A 26,000-nucleotide genomic window follows, 5' to 3' on the forward strand; every position below is an offset into this window, starting at 1 on the left:
ACGGGAAGACGAGTGGCTAGAAGTGACTGACAACAAGCTCCGTGTCGTAACGCACACAATTCGGCCATGGCGTGTTTCTTTCCAGCCACATCGATGGGATGAGGACCCTCCAACTCGTCTTCGCGCAGGCCACAGCCCTATGACGCATGGATTCTTACTCAGGCGAGAGGACCCTCCAATGTGTGGTGCTTGTGGCGTGCAGATCACTGTTACGACGGATCTGCCCTCTATTTTAGGTAACGTTCAAACGAATGTGCTTCAAGCTTTAAAGTTTTGTGAATTCTCCAATATTTTAACAAGATTTTAGCGAGATGTTTTTAATTTGTGAACAGGGTGATTGGCTTATCCAAGTTTTTTGTTAGTGGTCATCGAATCACACTTCCCTGTGCCTTTCTTTTAGCTCACTGTGTTTTGTTTTCTCTGTGTTTTAATTTCATGTATAGCTACTTTCCCTCTTTCTAAACTATTTTAGCGCATGTGAGATGGAGTGACTGTGCGGTCGCTTCGAGTACATGAGTGTGCAACACCTTTAGAGTTTACCTCCACATTCGTTTGTTTTGCTGAGTAATAAGTGCTCTGAAGACCTCGATGTTGAGCTCCCACAATATTCAGACACACATACAGTAAAAGTTAGTTGGCTTGACATTATAATGCGTAACTTACTTTCTGAAGTCCCCTCGTAATTGAATAACTGGGCGCTCTGAGAAAAATGTTTTGCTTCACTAGATCACATAACTTCCATACCGCATAAAAACCTGTTCATTACGCATCTTTTATGACTCCAAGACGACGGAGTGAAAATGCTGTTGCACGCTCTGTAGCCGGGTCGTGCTGGTGCTGCTCCAGCAGCACATTGACAACCGGATGCGAAGACGGCGGATTTCTTCTGCTGTAATCTCGCTAAATGTCTACCAAATACAGTCGAAGCCCGCTCGAACATTATTTAAGGGTTGGGGGAGGAATTGTGTGACATGCGCCAACAACCAGCAACGCTAAAACAGCGGCGCTGCTTTCTTTTTGTCAAGGCATTGAACCTTAGGGTCCAGAATAACAAAACATAAATTAAATAGCACTATGACGAAAATATAGACTTATCTGCGTAATTTGTTCCAGGTGTTCTGGAAAACGTTTTCATGCACGTTATATCACAGTAATCACACTGTAACGAATAGTTGCCTCGAGCGACAAAGTTAATGCCATGTCCCAGATGCATTCCATGTCTAGCTCAACACCAGACTATTCGTTAAAAACCAGACGATGTGCTGCACATATCGACCCACTCAACCAAACGTCTTGAGTCACGTGCCTATTGTATTCATTTCCTCTCTGTGGATTTGATTTCTCCACTGTTGATACTAATCCTGCCATTAGTTTTAACATTTCGTTGATCATTCGATTGCTGGCCTCTGTGTCCGAGCGGTTCTAGGCGCTACAGTCCGGAACACCGCTGCTGCTACGGTCGCAGGTTCGAATCCTGCCTCGGGCATGGATATGTGTGATGTCCTTAGGTTAGTTAGGTTTAAGTAGTTCTAAGTCTAGGGGACTGATGACCTCAGATGTTACGTCTCATAGTGCTTAGAGCCATTTGAACCATTTTGATCATTTGATTGTGGAGACTGGAAAACTGGCACTTGTAAATTTGACCGCTAAGAGTAAGATCCAAGCGTACGACACCTCCAACGATACTTTGACCCTGCATCAGAGTGTACACTGAAACTAAATTCTTGTTAAACTGGACAGTGTGCCGGGCTTTACTTTTCAGAATAACATCCTTACCAAGTGAGCCGCCAGAACGCACTTTATGGTACAGTATTCGAGGAGAGCCTCTAAATATTTTGGGGGACCAAAGTAGATAAAAGAAGGAAAAGTAATGGCAGCTTTGCGAGAAGAGTTAAAAACCTTTGTAAGCTAGATTGTACCTGCTGAGTTCTCAACAAACCTCAAAATGTTTTTTCCCACTGCAAAATCAATAAATCGAAGACCACTAAACGAAAGAAGGTAAAATTTAAGTTGAGATGCTGCATGTTATCTTCTGAAATTCATTCGTCAAAGAACCTAGATCTTTCATTCTATTGTCGGACTCTCGCCCGAAAAAAACAACGTTTAGAAAAAAGGGAGACGTAAAGTGGATAACAACTGAAGATGCTCGACAGAGAAAGACCACTGAACCTGACAGGGCGCCAAATAATTCTGTACCGGATATGAAGAAGAGGCCCCTCCTCCAACGAGACTCTGCAGCAAGTCGATGGAGCAACGGAATACCCCATGTGATTAGACAAAGGCGCAAATCGTTCCAGGGAAAAATATGGCACTTTGGCAATAAAGGCCAATGTATACTTACTATTTTTATATTTTGTCGGGAAGAGTAGTGGAGGGGAGGGGGCCTCTGACAAGCGGAGGAAGCTCCGGCGGTGTACAGGGACTTGGCTTCAAATGGCTCTGAGCACTATGGGACTTAACTTCTGAGGTCATCAGTCCCCTAGAACTTAGAAGTACTTAAACCTAACTAACCTAAGGACATCACACACACCCATTCCAGAGGCAGGATTCGAACCTGCGACCGTAGCGGTCGCGCGGCTCCAGACTGTAGCGCCTAGAACCGCTCGGCCACCCCCGCCGGCGTACAGGGACTCTCGAGTGGTGAGTCTCAACTCATGTCGCCATGAATGACATCTACCACTTGAGTTCAGAGACATCATCGGCTCCTTTGGACTCTTACCTGAACAGGTGAAAATACACTCCTGGAAATTGAAATAAGAACACCGTGAATTCATTGTCCCAGGAAGGGAAAACTTTATTGACACATTCCTGGGGTCAGATACATCACATGATCACACTGACAGAACCACAGGCACATAGACACAGGCAACAGAGCATGCACAATGTCGGCACTAGTACAGTGTATATCCACCTTTCGCAGCAATGCAGGCTGCTATTCTCCCATGGAGACGATCGTAGAGATGCTGGATGTAGTCCTGTGGAACGGCTTGCCATGCCATTTCCACCTGACGCCTCAGTTGGACCAGCGTTCGTGCTGGACGTGCAGACCGCGTGTGACGACGCTTCATCCAGTCCCAAACATGCTCAATGGGGGACAGATCCGGAGATCTTGCTGGCCAGGGTAGTTGACTTACACCTTCTAGAGCACGTTGGGTGGCACGGGATACATGCGGACGTGCATTGTCCTGTTGGAACAGCAAGTTCCCTTGCCGGTCTAGGAATGGTAGAACGATGGGTTCGATGACGGTTTGGATGTACCGTGCACTATTCAGTGTCCCCTCGACGATCACCAGTGGTGTACGGCCAGTGTAGGAGATCGCTCCCCACACCATGATGCCCGGTGTTGGCCCTGTGTGCCTCGGTCGTATGCAGTCCTGATTTTGGCGCTCACCTGCACGGCGCCAAACACGCATACGACCATCATTGGCACCAAGGCAGAAGCGACTCTCATCGCTGAAGACGACACGTCTCCATTCGTCCCTCCATTCACGCCTGTCGCGACACCACTGGAGGCGGGCTGCACGATGTTGGGGCGTGAGCGGAAGACGGCCTAACGGTGTGCGGGACCGTAGCCCAGCTTCATGGAGACGGTTGCGAATGGTCCTCGCCGATACCCCAGGAGCAACAGTGTCCCTAATTTGCTGGGAAGTGGCGGTGCGGTCCCCTACGGCACTGCGTAGGATCCTACGGTCTTGGCGTGCATCCGTGCGTCGCTGCGGTCCGGTCCCAGGTCGACGGGCACGTGCACCTTCCGCCGACCACTGGCGACAACATCGATGTACTGTGGAGACCTCACGCCCCACGTGTTGAGCAATTCGGCGGTACGTCCACCCGGCCTCCCGCATGCCCACTATACGCCCTCGCTCAAAGTCCGTCAACTGCACATACGGTTCACGTCCACGCTGTCGCGGCATGCTACCAGTGTTAAAGACTGCGATGGAGCTCCGTATGCCACGGCAAACTGGCTGACACTGACGGCGGCGGTGCACAAATGCTGCGCAGCTAGCGCCATTCGACGGCCAACACCGCGGTTCCTGGTGTGTCCGCTGTGCCGTGCGTGTGATCATTGCTTGTACAGCCCTCTCGCAGTGTCCGGAGCAAGTATGGTGGGTCTGACACACCGGTGTCAATGTGTTCTTTTTTCCATTTCCAGGAGTGTAGTTAGCCTCTTGCGCAGAGATGATACACTACTTACAATTTGCAACATAACGGATGATTAAAGACATGTCTATTTTCAGATGGCTCCAGCCAAATGGTGAAAGACGGAGAATATAATGTAAATGATTTAGCTAGCAAAGTCGTCGATAACATCAGCGCATAGCGTTCAGAGAACAGAACAGCATTTAACTGAAAGAAAACACAGTGCTTCCAGTTTCTGACACGGAAATCTTGTAAAACAAAATTTTTTTGTCCCGAGGTGATAACGACCATTTTAGATTCTTAGGACTGAAGGTAGATGAAAAGTTTTGTTAAAAGTATCACATTCAAGATCTTGTGCAGAAACTGAACACTGCTATCTTCATTAAAAGGACAATTTCGACTGTCTCTGAAAGTGAAACGTGAAAGCTTATTTGCTTCTTTTACCTTCGTTCTATTATCTCCCATATAGTGTATGTCATGGCAACTCTGTGCCCTCACCAAGGATACCTTAGCCTAAGAACAGGCGCTCACGCAGATCGGCGGCTCCAGCTCGCGAACTTCGTGTACGTCGTTGTTCCGGTGTCTCTGAATGCTACTTTGCACTATTCTGAATGTGGTGCCGGCCGGTGTGGCCGTGCGGTTCTAAGCGCGTCAGTTTGGAACTGCGTGACCGCTACGGTCGCAGGTTCGAATCCTGCCTCGGGCATGGATGTGTGTGATGTCCTTAGGTTAGTTAGGTTTAAGTAGTTCTAAGTTCTAGGGGACTGATGACCTCAGTAGTTAAGTCCCATAGTGCTCAGAGCCTGAATGTGGCCCGTTCCAGCTACGATTCTGTACCGGAGTTACTCGCATGAGCTGAAAATTTTTCGCGGTAATGTGTTACTTGTTCTTGTTTTATAAATATTTTAGTTTCTTTTACCTACAAAATCTCAAATCAGTGTTCTGTAAACGAGGTACAGACTTAGTACACGGTGAAGTATCTTTGACTTGGTCGCAAGAAAGCCAACAAATAAACTAAAGTAAAAAACAGAATTGTTACCAAGATTGTACTTGGGCTTCTCTGGGTTGTAGTCGAGTGGAAAAGACGTGGATAGCCCATGGAAAAATATTAACATAAAGGAACCACCGCATACGACCGATAATGAACAATTACATCCGTAATCGGAGGAAAATTAATCCTATTGATTACAAAAGACTGCAGTCATCCTTTTAGAGCAAAACGAAATAACGCTGTATTATTGAACTTGATAACGTATAATGCTATTATTTGTGAATGCGGAATAATGTAGTGACAGAGCGCTTCAGTGAACAAAAATATCGTGGTTAAATTTTGATGGTCATGCTATGGTAAGAGGATGAGATTTCAGCAAGCATACTTTTATTTTTTTGAGCCATCAATTTTCGGACTGGTTTAATGTGGCCCGCCACGAATTCCTTTCCTTTGTCAGTCTCTTCATTTCAGAGTAACACTTGCAACATACGTCCCCAATTATTTGCTGGTTGTATTCCAGTCTGTGTCTTCCTCTACAATTTTATTCTTTACAGCATCCTCTAGTACCATAATTCCGTGATGTCTTAACACATGTCCTATTCTACCGTCCTGTCTCCTCTTCTTGTCAGTGTTTTCCATACATTCTTTTCATCGTCGATTCTCCGGAGAACCTCCTCATTCCTTATCTTGTCTGACCACCTAATTTTCAGCATTCTTCTGTAACACCACAACTCAAACGCTTCGATTCCCTTCTGTTTCAGTTTTCTCACAGTCCAAGTTTCACTACCACACAATGCTGCGCTAGGAACGTACATTCTCAGAATTTCATCTTCAAATTAAGGCCGGGAATGCCCGTTTTGCCTGTGCTAGTCTGCTTTTTAAGTCCTCCTTGCTCCGGAAGTCATGGTAATTTTGTTGCCTAGATAGCGAATTCCTCAACTTCATCTACTTTGCGATTACAGATCTTAATGCTAAGTTTCTCACTTCTGCTACTTCTTTTTCGTTTTTCTTCGATTTAGTCTCAAGCCATATCCTGTACGCATTAGAATGTTCATTCCGTTCAACAGATCCTGTAATTTTTGTTTACTTTCGCTGAGGATAGCAATGCCATCAGCGAGTCTTATCATTGACATCCTTTCACCTCAATTCCGTCATTGCTTCTTCAAAAATGTGTGTGAAATCTTATGGGACTTAACTACTAAGGTCATCAGTCCCTAAGCTTATACACTATTTAACCTAAATTATCCTAAGGACAAACACACACACCATGCCCGAGGGAGGACTCGAACCTCCGCCGGGACCAGCCGCACAGTCCATGACTGCATCGCCTGAGACCACTCGGCTAATCCCGCGCGGCTTGCTTCTTCAATCTATAGATTGAATAATAGGAGCGAAAGACTACTTCCCTGTTTTACGCCCCTTTTAATCCGAGCACTTCATTCCTCGTCTGCCAGTCTTATTATTCCTACTTAGTTACTATACACATTATATATTACCCACCTTTCCCTACAGCTTACCCTTATTTTTCTCAGAATTTCGATCATCTTGGACCAATTGACACTGTCGTCTGGCTTTTTCAGGAGGATAAATTCTATGTCTTGATTTCTTTTCATTGCTGCTTCCATTACCAACTGCAAAGTCAGAATTGCTTCTCTAGTGCCTTTTTGTTTTCTGAAGTCAAACTGATCGTCATCCAACAGATCATCAATTTTCTTTTCAATTTTTCTGTGTATTATTCTTGTCAGAAATTTGGATGGATGAGCTGTTAAGCTGATTGTGCTTGGGGCTCTTGCAGTCTTCGAAATTGTGTGCATGATGCTTTTTCGAAATTCGGATGGTATAACGGCAGACTCATAATTCTACACACCAATGTGAACAGTATCTTTGTTGCTATTTCCCCCAATGCTTTTAGAAATGCTCATAGAATATTACCTACCCTTATTCGACTCTAAGTCTTCCAAAGCTCTTTTAAATTCTGATTCTAATACTGAACCCCTACCTCTTCTAAATCTACTCTTCTTTCTTCTCCTATCACATCAGACAACTCTTCACCCTCTTAGAGTCCTTCAATATACTCTTTCCATCTATCCACTCTGTTCTGCATTTAACAGTGAATTCCCGTTGGGCTCTTAACGTTACCACCCTTGCTTTTAGTATCATCGGAACTTGTTTTGACATTCCTATATGCTGAGTCAATTCTTCCGACAATCATTTCTTTTTCAATTTCTTTACGTTTTTTCTGCAGCCATTTCACCTTAGCTTCCCTGCACTTCTTATTTCTTTCATTCCTAAGTGACTTGTATTTCCGTATTCCTGAATTTCGCTGAACATTTTTGTACTTACTTCTTTCGTTGATCAGTTGGAGTATTTCTTGTGTTACTCATCGTTTATTCGCAGTTACCTTCTTGTGCCTATGCTTTTCTTTGCAACTCCTGTGATTGCCCTTTCTAGAGATGTCCGTTCGTCTTCAACTCAACTGCTTACTGAACTATTCCTTATCGCAGTGTCTATAGCCTCAGAGAACTTGAAGCCTATCTTCTCATTCCTAATGAGTTCTTTATCCCACTTATTCATTCATTTTTCTTGACTAGTATCTTAAACTTCAGCCCACTCTCCATCACTACTGAATTGTGAACTGAGTCTGTATCTGCTCCTGGATACGCCTTACAAACCAATATCTGATTTCGGAATCCTTGCTGACCATGATGCAATCAATCTGAAATCTTCCCGTATTTTCAGGCCTTTTCCAAGTTTACGTTCTCCTCTTGCGATTCTTGAACAGGGTATTCACTATTACTGCTGAAATTTATTGCAGAGCTCGATTAGTCTTTCTCCTCTGTAATACCAAGCTCATATTCCCCCCAATACTTACATCTACTGCTTCCCTACAACCGCATTCCAGTCGTCCATGACTATCAGATTTTCATCTCCCTTTATGTACTGCGTTACCCGTTCAATATCCTCATATAATTTCTCTACCTCTTCATTTTCGGCTTGCGACGTCGGCTTGTACACCTGAGTTATCGTTGTCGGCGTTGGTTTGTTGTCGATTCTGATAAGAACAACAGTATCAGTGAACTATTCACAACAACTCACTCTCTGCCCTACCATCCTACTCATAACGAACCCTACTCCGGGTTACGCCATTTTCTGCTGCTGTTGATATTACCCTATAGTAATCTGACCAGAAACCCTTTTCTTCTTTCCGTTTCACTTCACTGACGCCTACTATAACTAGACTGTGTCTCTGCATTTTCCTTTTCAGATTTTCTAGCTTCCTTACCACATTCAAGCTTCTGACATTCCTGGCCCCGACTTGTAGAACGTTATACTTTCGTTGGTTATTCAATCTTTTTTTGTCTTGGTCAGCTCCCTCTTGGCAGTCCCCTCCGAGAGATCGGAAAGGGGTGGTAGTCCGGATTCTTCTGCCAATAGAGAGATTACCATAAGTTTTTTTTTTCAATTATAGGCCACACGACCTGTGGGCACACATTACTTGTCTTTAAAGCAGTGGTTTCCATTGCCTTCTGCATTCTCATGTCCTTCATCATTTCCGATTCTTCCACCTTTAGGGGCATTTTCTCACCCCAGGGGCAAGAGAGTGCCCTGAACCTTTGTCTGCTCCTTCGTCCTCTTCGACAAGACCGTTGGCTGATTGAGGGTGATTTCTTATGCCGTAAGCCTTCGAGCGCCTTTTCTTGCTTACTACAGAACAGGGAAGTCGCTGTCTGTGAGTCCGGCACGTACTGCTCATCTCACAGAAAGCCGCTACTCGGGTAGCACAGGTTGAGCGGCATGCACGTTACAGTTTTTTTGGTTTGACTAGTCCCTCCGTAAGTTCAACGATGAATTACGAGCCTTAATCGTAGAAGCAGTCGACCAGACATATTAATTACGGACCAGTAGATTTATCCTTGCTGTTCAGAAGTAGTAAATGCTGATATTGTGTCAGTTAACTGTAGGTGCTTCCTTTGTAAGGTACCAGATTATTAATGACAATAATGCCGTCATGATCTTAGAAATGGATAGCTGGCTTACACCAAAAGGGAAATCTTAAATTACGATTGGTCGGTAAATCACAAGGGTTTCTAAATGTTATAAAATAATTACGTTACCAATTTCGGCATGTTATGGAAATCGGAATAATCACGAAGACGTTTCGTGAAAAGAAATGTAGAAAATGATGTTGTGCACGTGAATGTTAACAAGCATCACTTTACCAAAATACAACCATATTTCACTTATTTTACGTTTTTATGAAGTTAAGTTTTTCTTTGTGGTCTTTCAGGAACACAATACTATTTTCTGCAGCTTTTGATGAAATACTTTTGCGGATCATCCACATCTTGTAAAGGAAATAGTCTACAGGAACGGGTGATGTAATTGTTTTGCAAGAATTAGCCAGAAGTGACCCATGGAGGCTGAGTGTAGCACATATGACTGACGGCTTTCTCTGTAACTGCTATGGAGCTGAAGATCTGTAAAGGAACGAAAAGACTAATTATTGTAATTACATATGCGACCATATTCTGCAATAAAAATACAGAAATTAAAGACCTATTGCTTATATTAAAGTCACTGAAGAGGGAAAAAGGGTTTCATGACTTTCTAATGATACTATATCAGTCGTATTTAAATCTAGTGATGTTGTTATGGATTCTGAACGTGAAATACTTTGGGTAGAGAAGGCGCATCGTATGTTCTTGGATGGAGAGTCATTGAGAGAGATAAAAATAGTTTCTGGAATTCCTCAAGGAAATACGTTGGGAGCCTGCTGTCTCTTTGTACATTAATGACCTAGTAGACAATATTAATAGCATTCTCAGGCTATATCAGATGAGGGAGGTGTGTATAATGAAGTAACATCTGAGTGATATGATTTCAAATTTGAGCAAAGATTGGATACGAAGTGCCCAGTAATTAAAATATCAGTGAGATACGATTGGAATCAAACTAACTTATAAAAATACGCAGGTGAAGCAGTTTGTGGGTATATGGAATGGAATCAGCATATTGGCTCAGTGGTAAGCAGCACAGGTGGCAGCCTTCGGTTCATTGGTAGGATACCGGGAGAATGCACAGGTTACTTACTGATCACCCGTGCATCTAATCTACGAACATTACTCACTTGTGTGTGTGGCTCATACCACATAAAATTAGTATGTGATGCAAATGAGAGAAGGTCAGTACGAATAGTGAAAGCTATGTTTGACTCGTGGAAGAGTATAGCGGGAACACTGAAAAACCTAAATTGGCAGATGCTTGGAGGTAGATACCAGATGTCCCGCTAAAGCCTACTTCCATCCAAGCAAAATCATTTCTGTCCCACGCCAATGTTGAGCCATTTTCTCGAAGTCCTTCTCAGTAGCAGGTACCCGACTCTGGAATACGGTACGCTCTGTGTTAGAGAACTGAGTAACATCTCCAGCTTCAGGAGGCAGTTAATGACACATCACCTAAAACAACAATAAAGACCACCAATATTCCTCTACACACTGGTTGTACACCCTTCTTTACAACCAGCTCTTCCTCTTTTCCCAGAACTCACTATATCAGAAAACATCTACCTTATACACTTACGATTTTTTTATACCTGCCACTATCATTATTGTTATTATGTCATAATTATTGTATTATTATTATTATTGATAATATTATTATCATTACTGTTAGTGGCAGCAGCCGCTGTGGTCGAAATACTGCCAATTTTAACTTTATTGATTGATGTCACTTGAGATACTCAAAACATTTTAATACTATTTGTCATATTAAAATTGTCATTTTTTAGGAAACTATAATGTACGCGAGAAACCCTGGTCCGATGGAAGAGACGTCCTGATGGCCCCAATGAGGTCACATTAAATAAAAAATAATTAAAAACAGATACAGTCCCGTAACGAACCATGGAAACAAGATTGGACCAATGACAGAGTGCACATAGTCACTGAAACAGTTATTCTATTCGGGATTCATATGCGAAGAGAACAGGAATAAACACCTATGTGTGGTGCTATGGGAAATACCCTGTGTCGCGACTTTCGCAATGGTTTGCAGAGGATGAATATCAACGAAGATCGTACTGTGATAATAGGACGAGACCTCGACTTGCCGGCTGTATGAAGGGAGTGTCACGCTATTAATAAGAGGATACAAGATGACTTGGACAGGATTTGTGATTGGTGTAAAGAATGGCAGCTAACTCTAAATATAGATAAATGTAAATTAATGCAGATGAATAGGAAAAAGAATCCTGTAATGTTTGAATACTCCATTAGTAGTGTAGCGCTTGACACAGCTATGTCGGTTAAATATTTGGGCGTAACATTGCAGAGCGATATGAAGTGGGACAAGCATGTAATAGCAATTGTGGGGAAGGCGGATAGTCGTCCTCGGTTCATTGGTAGAATTTTGGGAAGATGTGGTTCATCTGTAAAGGAGACCGCTTATAAAACGCTAATACGACCTATTCTTGAGTACTGCTCGAGCGTTTGATCCCTATCAGGTCGGATTGAGGAGGACATAGAAGCAGTTCAGAGGCGGGTTGCTAGATTTGTTACTGGTAGGTTTGATCATCACGCGAGTGTTACGGAAATGCTTCAGGAACTCGGGTGGGAGTCTCTAGAGGAAAGGAGGCGTTCTTTTCGTGAATCGCTACTGAGGAAATTTAGGCTGACTGCAGTACAGTTTTACTGCCGCCAACTTACATTTCGCGGAAAGACCACAAAGATAAGAGAGATTAGGGCTTATACAGAGGCATATAAGCAGTCATTTTTCTCTCGTTCTGTTTGGGAGTGGAACAGGGAGAGAAGATGCTAGTTGTGCTACGAGGTACCCTCCGCCACGCACCGTATGGTGGATTGCGGAGTATGTATGTAAATGTAGATGAAGCGCACAGTGCGTATGTTCGCTTCTTGGGACCCGAAAAGGTCCAGGTTATTGTAGTAGCTGTCGGACTCAGTGAACTACTTCGCCAGGAAGGTCCACAGAGCAGCTTATCACAAAAAGAGGTGCCAACGCAGGCGTGGTCCGAGAGTCGGGTAACTTGTAGCGCGGCCGCGCGAGATCGATCGCCGGCTGGTGGTCCGGCGGTCCCTGTGAAGCGGAGGGCCGGCCGCGGACACGGGCTGCCGCTGCCGGTTGCTGCGGCGGCTCCGGCCTTCGCGCGGGCCAACAGTCGCAATGCGGACCCGCGAAAACACCCCACCCCCTCCCCCTCCCCCTGCCAGTGTCTGCTGCGCCATTCCTCCCCACTGTGTCCGACACGCGCGCCAAACATTGCCCGCTTTCTCTCCTTGTTTCGTTTACTCGCTTCCCGTCGGCGATTTAACCGATTTTTGCCTCCTCCCCTCACCCCCTCACCATTTTGTCATACCAAAATCACCAGAACTTATAACGTTTCAGCCTCACTTGTTTGGAGGTTGACTCATCACTTTCATATATATTTTCACAAAATATGGTTCTGATCGCAATTTTTTTAAAAATAAATATAATACTTTTCAGTTTAATTACGTAAGACATGTTCGATTCAGCTCTTGGCCGCGTACGCTCCTGCACACTCGTGTAGAAGATATCGACCACCGACCGATGTGGCACAGCAATAAGAGCTTCAACGGATTGGAAATATCAGCCAACCAATTGCAAAATACAGGTTTATTAAATCCTGACCATGGTTTCGACAGTTTTAATGCAGTCTTCATATGGGCTGGGGATGGACTGTCAGCGGTACATTACTCCTCTCTTTAGCCAGGAGCATTCATAACAATATAACTAAGATGATAGAGAAAAAATATGACTGTTTTCGTTTTAAATTAAAAAGATTCTTCCATGTAAAAAGCGCTGCAGCACTGCACTTTGAATCACCATCTGTAGGACCTGCAGTGGGTAAGAAGTAATGTGGGAGGAGAGAATATTTTCCTTAGAGGTTGAGGGGTGTAGGTAAAGAGGTAGGGATCCGCCAGGTGTGGAAACTATGGTGATAACACGTAGGATGCGTCTCATCCCCTTAATCACCATTTAAAATACGTGGTTTCAAAGTAGTAGCTCTCTACTGTAGACATTTGTCTTAAAACTTTTTAAAAAACCACACATGTGACAACGGATCCAACAACTTGTAGTGTGCCACTTGAAATGTGTAAAACATGGCATTGGACCCTACAGGATGTAATTAGTATCATATCTCAATGAGGAACTTGAAACTTTTAGCACAGGGCAGAAGCATGCAGAGGAACACTGTCTCAAGTTTAGAAAAGTAGTTCACAATCACTGGATAGATATGCACCCATTAGACAACTTCATAATGGTAGGGAACCTCCATGGCATACAGTCTCTGTAAAGAAACTGAATAATAGGTATAAATCAAAGCTTAAGGGTATAGATAGAGAGATGCTGAATGAAATGTGTTTGGCTATCAAGAGAGCAATGCATGAAGCCTTCAATGACTACTGTAGCAGAATACTGTCAAGCGATCTTTCACAGAACCCAAAGAAATCCTGGTCGTATGTAGTGGCACCAAAGTTAGTATCCAGTCCCTAGTGACTGAGACAGAAAACTGTTGAGGGTAGCAAAGAAAAAACTGAATTGATTAACTCCGTTTTGAAATGTATCTTTACGAAGGAAAACCGAGGGGAATTGTCCCAATTCTCATATCACTGAAAAGATGAATGAAATAAGCATTAGTGTCAGCGGTGCTGAGAAACAGCTGAAATCTTTAAAACTGAACAAAGATCCTGGCTCCAATGCAACCCCTGTGAGATTCTATAATGAATTTACGGTTGAGTTCGCCCCACTTCCAAATATAATCTATCGTAGATCCCTCGAACAAAAAACCATGCCCAGTTCTTGGAGAAAGGCACAGGTCACCAGTCTACAAGAAGGGTAGTAGAAGTGATCCACAAAACTACCGTAGAGTATCCTTGACAGCGATTTGTTGTAGAATCTTAGAATATATTCTGAGCTCAAACATACTGAGGTATCTTGAACAGAATGACCTCCTCAATGCTAACCAGCATGGATTACGAAAACATCGAACATTTGGAACCCAACTCACACTTTTTTCACGAGATGTACTGGAAGCTTTGGATCAAGGCAACCAGGCAGATGCAGTATTTATTAATTTCTGAGAAGCATTTGACTCCGTAGCACACCTACCCTTATTGTCAAAAGTATGTCATATGGAGTATTAAGTGAAATTTGAGATTGGATTGAGGATATTTTGGTAGGGAGGACACAGCATGTTATCTTGGATGGACAGTCATCGTCAGATGTAGAAGTACCTTTGAGTGTGCCCAGGGAAGTGTGTTGGGAGCCTTACAGTTCATATTGCATATTAATGATCTTGTAGACAATATTAATAGTAACCTTAGAAATTTAACAGGTGATGCAGTTATCTGTAATGAAGTACTACTTGAAAGAAGTTGCACAAATATTCAGTCAGATCTTGATAAGATTTCAACGAGGTGCAGAGAATGACGACTTGCTCTAAATGTTCCGAAATGTAAAATTATGAACTTCACTTAGTGTGCCTTCATTTATTAATTACGTTACTGTGTGTTTTGTAACACTCACTTCTAGTGTACTTTTTCATATAGCATGCTTTATCAGTACAACCCTTTAGAACCACGCTTGATGATCCACCCCCCCCCCCCCCCTCACATAACCCTTATCCCCTGCTATTTTGTATTTTAATATCTGCAGTTTCTCTGTCACAGAGCGTCCTTTACAGTTTCCTTTCATGTCACGGGCCAGGTGTAAGCTGTCGCCAGCAAACTGGTTGGCAAAGAGGGTGCAATAATATTGATCATAGGCACTGAACCAAGCACGTCTATCAATAGAGAGGCCAAAGACAGACTCGCAAGTAACGTGCCGCCAATGGTCTCTTCACCACCAGTGTTTAGATCGCCGCTGCCAGAACCAGATTCGTGCGTGTCATTTGCCCCGTGATTCTGTTGCTTTTCTTCTCCCAGATTCATGGGCTCATGGGACCATGTGGCCTTCCCAGCTGCCTGCTGGTGCCACCAGTGCAACCCAGGAGGTGCAGATTGACGATGCTTCTCGCCCCCGCTGTTCCCTCTCACCAACCCAATGGACCTGGACCCACCGTCGCTGTCGCTGTCATCGACCCAGGACACGTCCTCAGGCCTGGGAATCTGCCCCGGCAGCAGTTTTCTGGAGGATGTTCCTGTTGCCTTGCAAGCCAGATGGCGGGGTACAGTCGGGAGTACACTGTCCTCCACGGTCACGGCTCCCAGCTCATTTCTACATCCAGCATCCTGCCTCCCTCCACTTCGTCGTTCGCAGCCTCCTTACATGACAATGGTGCGGCATTTTGTAGGGAGGAATGTATTGGCATAAACTGTAGCCAGCGCACCAGTCGGCAAAGAGGGTGCAAGAAGCTCGATAACAGGTGTTTAATCAAGTGCGCCTATCAGGAGAGAGGCCAAAGACAGACTCACAAGCAATGCGCCATCTCGACTCTCTCTACCACCAGTATTTAGATCGCCACCACGGTGGCAACTGGAGAGCCCAGTCTTTGATTTTGAATCGTCTGTCGCATCTTGTTGCCAAATCGATGGGCAGGACTCGGAGATGCTGGAATATTTTCCCTTGGACTACAGAAAAATAGCACAGGCCACGGAAGCAGACCCACATCTCAACATTTTGTTGCATTACATTCGCATATCTAGGCCTCGTTCATTGAGAGGTATCCACAACTCAGTTGTGCGCTGATACTTTGCTCATCTTCATTGCCTTTCAGTTCAACAAGGTGTGATTCTAGTTCAAAATGACAATGGACAATCACGTGTGCTTATTCCCAAAGTGTTGCGACAGGATATGTTGCAATTGCTCCATCAAGGACACCGAGGAATAGTTTGCACTAAACAGTTAGCTCAATGGCACTGTACTTGGCAGGGCAGGGATGTCCACATTGAACAGATGAGGTCACAGTATCGCACATGCTCGGTAAACCAATCCGCTCCACCACAGATATTCCCAGCTTGGCCTAAGATTCAATCGCCATGGCAATGAGTGCACATAGACTCTCCAGGACCATTTTGTAACACTCGTTTGCTCATCGCGGTAGACTCTTTTAGCAAGTTCTCATTTGCGGCGCCTATGGCTTCTACCACATCACGTAGCACCATTCAAGCATTGTCCTTCATATTTTGCACAGAAGCTTTGCCAGAAATACTTGTGTCGGAGAACGGATCACATTTCACTTCACATAACTTTGAACAGTTTTGTAAACGAAACGGCATTCGCCACCTAACCAGTGCTCTGTTTCACCCCCAGTCCAACGGAGAAGCAGAACGCTTCGTACGCACTTTCGAACAACAGATGGCAAAGCTTTGCACCACCCACACACGGGAACAGGTGGTGCAACTCATTCTCGCCTCCTATTACTCCCACTCATGAGGTGGACTATCACCAGTGGAACGTCTGCATGGCCGCTGCCATCGGACGCTGCTCCACTTGCTACACTCACCGTAGCATACGGCGCCGCCAGTGGTCTGCAAGTATCGCTTTGCGCCGCCTGATCTCATTCTTTTCAGGGTTTATGGCAACTGTGGGCGCTGGGAAAGAGGCTTGATCCAGGGACGCATTGGCTCTTCTATGTATTTGATTGCATTTCCCAATCGTTTGCAGTGTAGCCGCCAGAACCAAATTCGTGCATGTCATTTGCCCCCTGATTCTGCTGCTCTCCACACCCCTCCCTCCTCCCAGATTCACGTCCTCATGGGACAAAGCGGCCTTCGCAGCCGCGCGCTAGTGCCATCAGGGCTATCCAGGAGGAGCGGATGGACGATGCGCCCTCGCCCCCGCCGCCCCCGCTCACCGACCCAGTGGACTTGGGCCCGCCATCACCGTGGCTGTCATCGCCCCAGAACACGCCCTCAGGCCTGGATGTGTGCCCTGGCAGCAGTTTTCTGGAGGATATTCCTGTTGCCTTGCAAACCAGATGGTGGGGTAGTTTTGGGAGTACACCGCCCTCCACAGTCACAGCTCCCAGCTGATCTCTATGAGCAGCATCCTGCTTCCCCCCTGTTGTCGTTCGAAGCCTCCCTACACGACAACGGTGCGGCATTTCAGGGGGGAGGAATGTGCTGGCGTAAGCTGTCGCCAGCGACACCAATCGTCAAAGAGAGTGCAAGAAGGTCGATTATAATCGCTGAATCGTGCGCCTATCAGGAGAGAGGCCAAAGACAGCCGCGCAAGCAAGTGTGGCCAATACCCTTTCGATCACCAGTATTTAGATCGCAGCCGCGGACCGGAGGGCCCAGTCAGTCACACCCAGTCAGAGTTCCTGTCACTCGCAGCCTCAGTTACCAGCTCAGTCATATTCTAGTTGGCGTCTGTCAGTTCACGTCACCGACTACTAGAGTGGGACTTTTACTTCTCCAGCAGTGAGGCTAACGTGGATTATTACAGGAGAGCTTGTACCACAGCATATCGACTACCTTAAAGATAAGTAGCTTTCTGATCTGGTAAAGAAAGAACCCTGTTAATACATGTGTGCAGTTGTGTTGTAGAAAGGGGATACCGACCACCACGTAACATCCTCTCCTTGCTTCCTATGGTACAACACTCTACAGTGGCAATAACAACACAAAATTATTCAGTGATAATATTTCTTTGAAGTGCTTTTGCTTTGTCACTCGGGTTTGTTGTTACAGTGGCGTATTCATGCACAAGTGCTTCCCGTGCATTTTTGTGAGATTGTTGAGAGTTTGCTATGTTTACTTGAGCCTGCGAGCTCTTTATGTCATATGAATCTAATGGCATGCCTTTTTTACCCTACCTTCCCCTCCTCCCTCTCTCTTTCAACTTTTTAGTTAAAATTGTAATTCTAATAATGAGTATGTTCGTGTGAAATCACACACGCTGGTCATAGCAGCTGCGCGAATAGAGGAGCGCCGCGTACCAGAGGCGACCTGAGACTGTGCCTCTACTCTTCAGCCAGTCGGCGCGAATCACTAGGTATTTACGTCGCATACTTACGCTCTGTAGGATCCAGTGTCACGTTTTAGATATTTTATACATTTCTTAGCCAGGTTTGCGACGGGGTCGCAAATATCGTGATAGGAGGTCGGTGGACGGTGTTGGTTGGTTGGTTGCTTTGGGGGAAGGGACAAAACAGCGGAGTCATTGCTCCCATCGGATTAGGGAAAGATGGGGAAGGAAGTTGGCCATGCCCTGTCAAAGGAATCATCTTGGTGATTTAGAGAAATCACAGAAAACCAAAATCAGGAGAGCCAGAGGGGAATTTGAACCGTCGTCTTCCCGAATGTGAATCCACTATGCTAACCACTGCGCCACCTCACTCGGTGGTGGAGAGTCATCTACGAGCATCAGAGTAATGAAATGCTCCACATGAGTGCGACAATATTTTTACAATTCTTGGTACACATTATATATTCTAAAACTTCAAGAAGAACATAATAAACTAAGTATCAAAAGATGCAGATGTTGGCAGATGTGAGTATTACTGAACAATTCATTTATTTTGTCATGCTTGCAAAATACTGATGCGAATCGTTTACAGAAGAATGGAAAAACTGGAGGCTGAAATAGGGGTGGAGCAGTTTAGGTTAGGAAGAAAGTAGGCACACGCGAGGTAATACTGAACCGACGACTTACCTTAGAGGATAGCTCCAAAAACGTCAAACATTTTGGGAACAGATTTTCTGGTGAAAAACCTTTTGATTATATTAACTGGGAATATTTTAAATTCTAAAGGTAGCAGAGGTAAAATATAGGAAGCGAAAATTTATATACGTCTCGTATAAAACCTAGACTGCAGCTGTAAGTGTTGAAGGATATGAAAGGGAAATAGTAGTTGAGAAGAAAGTGAAACAGGGTTGTTGCCTACCCCCGATGGTCTTCAATTTTACATTGAGAAAGCAGAAAATAAAAACTAGGAGAAATTTTAGAAAGCGAAATAAAAACTTTGTCATATGTCTATGACATTGCAGTTCTGTTAGAGGTTGCAAAAGACTTGGAAGAGCAGTTCAACGGTATTGATAATGCCTGGAAAAGAGATTATAAGAGTTTGGAATGTGGTTTTAGAGAAGGATGCTGATAACTAAGTGAAATGATAAGAAAAATGACGATATTATCTGTAGAACTGGCGAGGACAGCAGTATGTGCTAAACACCGACTAGAAGAAGGGATACAGTGGTAGGACGCGTGCTCAGACATCAGGTAATACTGTCCACGGTACTAGAGGGAGCGGAAAGAAATAAAAATTGTAGGGGAGTGCTGAGATTGGAATGTACGAGTATAACAAACAACTGTGAACTTTATTTGTATGTACTACTCTGAGATCAGGAGATTCGTACAGGAAGGAATTTGTGGCCGGTTGCGTAATACCACCCTGAAGACTGATGAACCTGCCCCTTTCCCTCCACCACAACGCGAGGACTGCGTGTTTGTGTCGTCCTCATCATCTCATCATCATTCGGGAGCTGATGACCACGATGTTAAACGCCCCGCAAACATCGTCATCATGCATTTCAACGGAATCATCGCCTCTTCCTCCTCTCCCCCCCCCCCTCTCCCACTCGCCGTCACCCTACAAAATTAAAGCCAATACTAATATTTTTTATACTTAGACCTACTGCCGCTATAGATTTATTAAAATAAGTCATATTCCTGCGTAGGTGGTTCTGAATGTGAAATTAACACAATTTTTATTATTAGCGATAAGACATTAGAGTTGGGTATCACATCACATCACAAAATTACTTATTCCTACAGCGTAAGATAAAAATCTGATGCTATTTGATTTTAAGACACTGAACAGTTCAAGAGTTACACAGACCTTTTCTAATGTATTATGTATGCTCATGCAGTACCAAATCCGAAACTGGGAAGCACTTACGTATTAAATATGAACTTAGCTTCATCGATAGTTGTGCCCAAATGTACTGTGCTTGTACTGAACTGCTGTTAGGGTCACCTACACCGTCACGCCCCGCTACCATGCAGTATGCTAACCTAAAATCTGATGTAATGTACCGTGATAATGCCCAAGGGGCGAAATTAGCTAATCGATGATACTAAAAAAGTGTTTGTTTCATAGAAAAGAGCCTAACTAGGAAAATACCTTCCTTTTAGAAAATAGGTCTAATCCATTGGATAGCTATACAGAAAATATTGATTCACCCAAAAATGCTCAAATGTGAAATGCAATACGAGGGTTGCAACTGACTGCAGTCAACGCCGACAAAACTGGTTCCATGCTCGATGGAGTTCTATGTACTGGCTGGCTGCACTATATCAGCAGTTCCAGTTCGTACTGTAGAGGAAGAGACTTCACCCAGCACGTATTATTTTATGAAATTTATTAGCAGACCGGTTTCAAAGTATTGTTTCTTTCGCGACAAGCTAAAAGATAGTCAACTCACTGTTCGAACATTGTGTAGTATCTCTTTATTTTCGCCTACTACGTGGTTATAACAAAATTTGTAATTTTTAATAAATGGAAGTATTCGCAATGAGAAGATACAACCGACGATTACGTAGGCCACAGGTCATAATAATAATAATTCATTTCTGGACATCTCTTCTTTTGTCTCCCTCTTCCCAAAGGCTGAGACAATGAACAGAAAAAGTTAGTTCTAGCACTGTATTCAAACAGTTGAGATCCATTCGTCTACTCGACCTCCATTTGTGCTAATTTAGTGAATGGAAAATACACGGTGCAGTCACATTAATGTGACCATCTGTCAAAAGCCTGAATAACCACATTTTGCATTGCGGATGTGCAGGAAGAGATCCAATGAGGTTCTGAAAGGCACAGATAGGGATATAGAGCCATGATGACTCCAGTGCAGCGGCCAGCTGGGCTAGGTATCTCTATGCCACAAATAGCCCCATCAAGGTGGTCCCACAGATTCTCGATTGGGTTTAAATTCGGGTGTTTGCTGGCTGGGGGAGTATGGTGAACTCGTCCTGGCACTCTTCGAACCACACACGTACACTACCACGTTATCTTGGTAGTAGATGCCATCGCGCCAAGGAAAAAAACTGTATGTGGGGATGGAGATGGTCCCCAATGATAGATGCATACTTACGTTGAAGCACTGATCTTCCAGAATGACGAGGTTGTAAACATGATCAACATGCAGTATGTCTGTGGAAGTCTTGTCTCAATTATGAATCTAAAAAAATCACGATTACGTGATAACCTGAGTTCAAAAATCTGTGAAATTTTATGTGTCCGTCGCCACTAAAACATTCCCCAGATCCTCTGGCCTGGACTTTTCCGATGATTGTTGCAGGGCCGCACACGCCATTGGTCATCTGTCCGATGGAGTATAACACACGATTCATCTGAATAGGACAGCTGTCAGCATTCTTTGGACGTCCAGCTGCGATACTGGCGTACAAATTTCAGCCTTCTTCGAATATGAGCAGCAGGTAGCATGGCTGCATTAACCAGGTACCTCGTGCGGAGGCCTGTGCGCAACAACGTTCGCTGAACGGTTGTCGAGGAGAGACTGTTGGTAGCCCCTTGGTTCATCTTGACGGTCAGCAGCTAGCTCACCAGTTGCACGTCTATTTGCTCGTGCACAGCTCCAAAGATGTCATTCTCCCTGTCACCCATGGCACATGGTGTACCACAGTTGCCTGGGCGCCGGCTTTGGACAGCGCCATTTTGCCATGCGCGGTATGTTTTAACGGCGGAGGCACGCGAATTGTTTACAAAAGTTAACCGTTTCGGAAATACTTCCATCCTTGGCCCGAAAGCCAATGATCGTGGTCTTTGGTCGCCAGATAAATCGCTCCGTTTCCGCATAATGCTGACGACTACTCTATTTTCTAGTGCTGCCGCCTGGTGTGTGTATATGGTTTCGCACGTTGACGTCGAACATAGACGGTGGTCACATTAATGTGCCTGGACTGTGTATTACTAGTAATTACGTGTGATCTTATGAGATAGGGCGGTATGTGTGATGTAAATATTTATAAGATATTGTTAATTACATCCAGTTGCGTACTGCGAAGAAAGATAAATACTAAAACACAAGCGTCAATTTAAATGTGCTCATTGTCTACTGTACATTATTAATCTAGACTAAGATTTTCCCATCCTCGAGCAAGTAAATTTGTTTATAATATTTCTCGTCCCTAACAAGAGAGGGAAAGGCTACATGTTCATAAAGGAATTAAAAATTTGGAATGGACAAACTAAAAAATTCTTCACGGTAAATGATAAAAGCCATACAGTTGCAGGATAAAGATTTATTATTTGGTTGTTATCATTTACCGTTGCTGTTTCAGCCATTTTCAAAATCTTGAAACTAAAAAATAATTATATAAAAATGCCCAAAGCAAGGAAAGAAAAGAAGGCATATTATAACTGGTTGAAACAGTGAGAAAGTTAACTTTTAAGTTTTTATTATTTTGTATTAACGCTTTTTTGTGTATATTGTGGAGAAAAACTTAACATCTTGTACAGAGAGTTGATGGCGAAACTATAAGCCTTCGAAAATACTTTGCTAACGAATTTCAGAAAATTTTAGTTGCTTCTCTTCATTCGGTGTGCTGAATGTTTTATTTTTTGTGTATTAAAGAACAATTGATAGTGTCAAATTCACAATCCCCGTCGAATAACAATGATTTAAGAAAAACCAATAACACTTATAATATCATGGTTTATTGTTAAAATCGCCAAAGCCGGTCATATACTAAGCTGAGAAAAGAACAGGGCGAGGAGTAGCACCTCGTAAAACAAGACGGGATTCGTCCGGCTTTTGATGTTAGCACCCCGTAAAGGTCCCGGTCAAGAGTTACAGACAAAGAAAACCAACGTTTTCGACGATCGATGAAGATGGAAATCTCAGCAGCGAAGAAGGTGGAAGAGCCTTTGTTCGAGATGAAAATATATCCAGACTCTAGCGTCTGCAGTACTGAGGTGGCATGTCAGACACGTAGCACATAACCAAAATCATAGACCAGAACAGCGACTAACGAATTCTCTGTAACCAGTATGTGGCTTAGGGAGTAATGAAGGTATACGTCTCCAAATCTAATCACTGCTTTTACGCTCCGATTCGCCCCGGTAAGGACAGAAGATATGTCGACTGTCTGGCATCACTTTATTCACCGTATTACGTGTCAGACGATAGTCAAATTTGTGGGCTGTTAGAAGAAAAATATGTCGCAGTCTTGGCCACAGCTATGTAGGAGTAAGTTTTATATCCGTATCGATCCTACGTCTGTCGATCGTTCGTACTTGTACTGGCAGTTTTTGTGGAACAGCACTTACCATGAGGAAGATGATTAGAGAGGCGACAGAAATAGCCAAGCGACCCGTTAACCTGTATAGAGAATTCCGGCGTCTTGGCTGACTGCAGGTAACAGCATTACGAGACAACAGCTCTCGCTAAGCAACGCATACAGGTGCGCGGGAGACCACAGTGGCCTCTTAGGTACACTGACTGCTGGCGCGTCTCAGCCGGCGCTATGCAGCAAGTAAACAGCGCCACGCCATAGCTGCCATCCGTTTCTCATTCGCCTATTTCCAATAGTGGCAAGAAATAAAGCAAATGACGTCTAACACTCCTCCTCCTCTTCCTCAATATCTTATCTGATTAGGAAAACAGTTTCTTCCACTACCGTATAAGAACTAAAATTTTTCTCATTAAGTGCCGGCCGCGGTGGTCTAGCGGTTCTAGGCTCCTACACCAGACACGTGCTCTGCTGCAGGACAACAAACTGCGTCGCTTGGATATGCTTCTCAGAACATGTTATGTCAACACCTATCTTGCCTCAAAACTGAACTATTTTGCGCATATCCTTCCCTTGACGGCTACGATGGCCGACAGATTTCAAGCATCATATGGACATTTCGTAAGCACCGGTCTAGTTTTTAAAGTCCGATACGTCACCCTGACGCTGCCGCAGCGGGCGGGCGGTATCGGTTTAATTCATGTATATAACCGTGCACGATCGCTTTATCTCAACACTATGCGTCGCATGTGGACCTCTGCCCACGCCACTCTGACGGGCACCCTGATAGCGGAAGTGGCACCACACTCTCTGCATCCCCCGGTTTCTGTAGGACACATTTCACCGGCACTCACCCACATCAGAGAGTTCTTGATTGACTTCAGCTACTTACGGTCAGAACTTCCGACGACACGGAAGCCCAGCACAAAAGACTATTATCGCCTCTATCAACAGCAGCAACCTGTAAATACGGTCACCCACAGACACCCTGAAGTTGCCTGGAACACGGTGTGGCGAGCGGTACATACGCCTTTTCTACTTACGACGGTACGTTCATTGTGGTACGTGGTTGTGAATGGGAAGTTCGCTACTCTTCAGAGGCTACGTTCCATACATCTGACGGACGACCCCTTGTGTCCGACATGCTCAGTCGCTGACTCGGACGCACACCGTCTGACGTGTGCCGCGACCAGCGAGTGCTGGCTACTGACGCAGCGCATGCTGGCGTTACTCTTGCGGCGATTGCCGGAATCTATCTCCCCTGATGAAGTATTGCGCCCCGACGGCGTATACTTTCCATCAACCAGAACGAACGCCGTTAACTGGCTAAAAGGCATGACCGTTTACTACATATTTTGCGATGCTCCCAAAGGCACACTCGACTTTTGGTCCCTATTGATGACGACATATGCAGCTTTCAGCCGCCACCCGAAGTACAGAACTCGTTTCGCAAATTATTTAGGTTCATTATTTGCGGATCCTCCTGCTCACTGGGGCGTTCCGGGTATGAGACGCTGAAAATGAAGACGAATCCTGGAGCATATTGATCCTCTACGGACGGAATAGGGAGGAACCCCTCCCAACAGACGAGAAGACGACTCGGACGCTCGGCTACGGCAGTTGTAGGATCTTTCTTTGTAATGAAACAAAAATAAATCTATTAAAAAAAAAGTTATAAAAATTAAAGAAAGAAATAAATAAAACAACATCGACAAATCCACTACATCCTCTTCCTGATCCTTCGATCCTCGAACTCGAACACGTTGCTTGGGCGTGGCGGCGGGATGGCCAGGTTTCGGGTGTCGACCCCTGCCCTACCCGTCGTCCTGCTCCTGCAGCGGTTCATTAAATAAATAAATAAATAAATAAAAAAGGCGCTCAGTCCGGAACCGCGCGACTGCTACGGTCGCAGGTTCGAATCCTGCCTCGGGCTTGGATGTGTGTGATGTCCTTAGTTTAGTTAGGTTTAAGTAGTTCTAAGTTCTAGGGGACTGATGACCACAGATGTTAAGTCCCATAGTGCTCAGAGCCATTTTTTTTCTCATTAAGTAGTAAGCAAAAAACCCGAGGAAGGCCGTTTGCAATAATGGCAGAAACGTCGGAGAATTTTACATATTGACAAAGTGGTCAAACACCCTAAAGGACGGTGTTGAAAATCCAAGGCACTGTCTAATTGCGGAGGCAGCAGGGATGAATCCTGGGCAAGAGGTCGTAGAGAGAGGTGAGGCGCCGTCGAAAGAGCTTGGTGGTGCGCAGGAAGTACTGTGCGTGATGCAGACGCTATGTTGCCCACTCCGTAGCACATGGAGACGTCGACACCGAACGCTGGGCCAAGGTAGCAATATACTAGGTCAAACGGTTCAACTGCTGACCTCGTAAATGGCCAAGCTGTAGGAGCGATAGTTCTGCTGCGGAAGAAGTCATACCAATAGGGGCAAGCGATACCAGAAACAAAAACAAAAAATAGGGTCTATTATCGACAGGAAGCAAGAGAAGCGGACGGGTGCAGTGAACCAGAACAAGAAAGGAATACGTGCTATCACAGAAATGAAACAAAACGGGGAGAAGAAGACAGAAAATCACGGAACGTGAAAGAGAAGAACTACCTGGTTGAGCCCAAGACACTGGGGACGAA

Source organism: Schistocerca cancellata, chromosome 5, assembly GCF_023864275.1.
Source record: "Schistocerca cancellata isolate TAMUIC-IGC-003103 chromosome 5, iqSchCanc2.1, whole genome shotgun sequence".
NCBI lineage: Eukaryota > Metazoa > Arthropoda > Insecta > Orthoptera > Acrididae > Schistocerca > Schistocerca cancellata.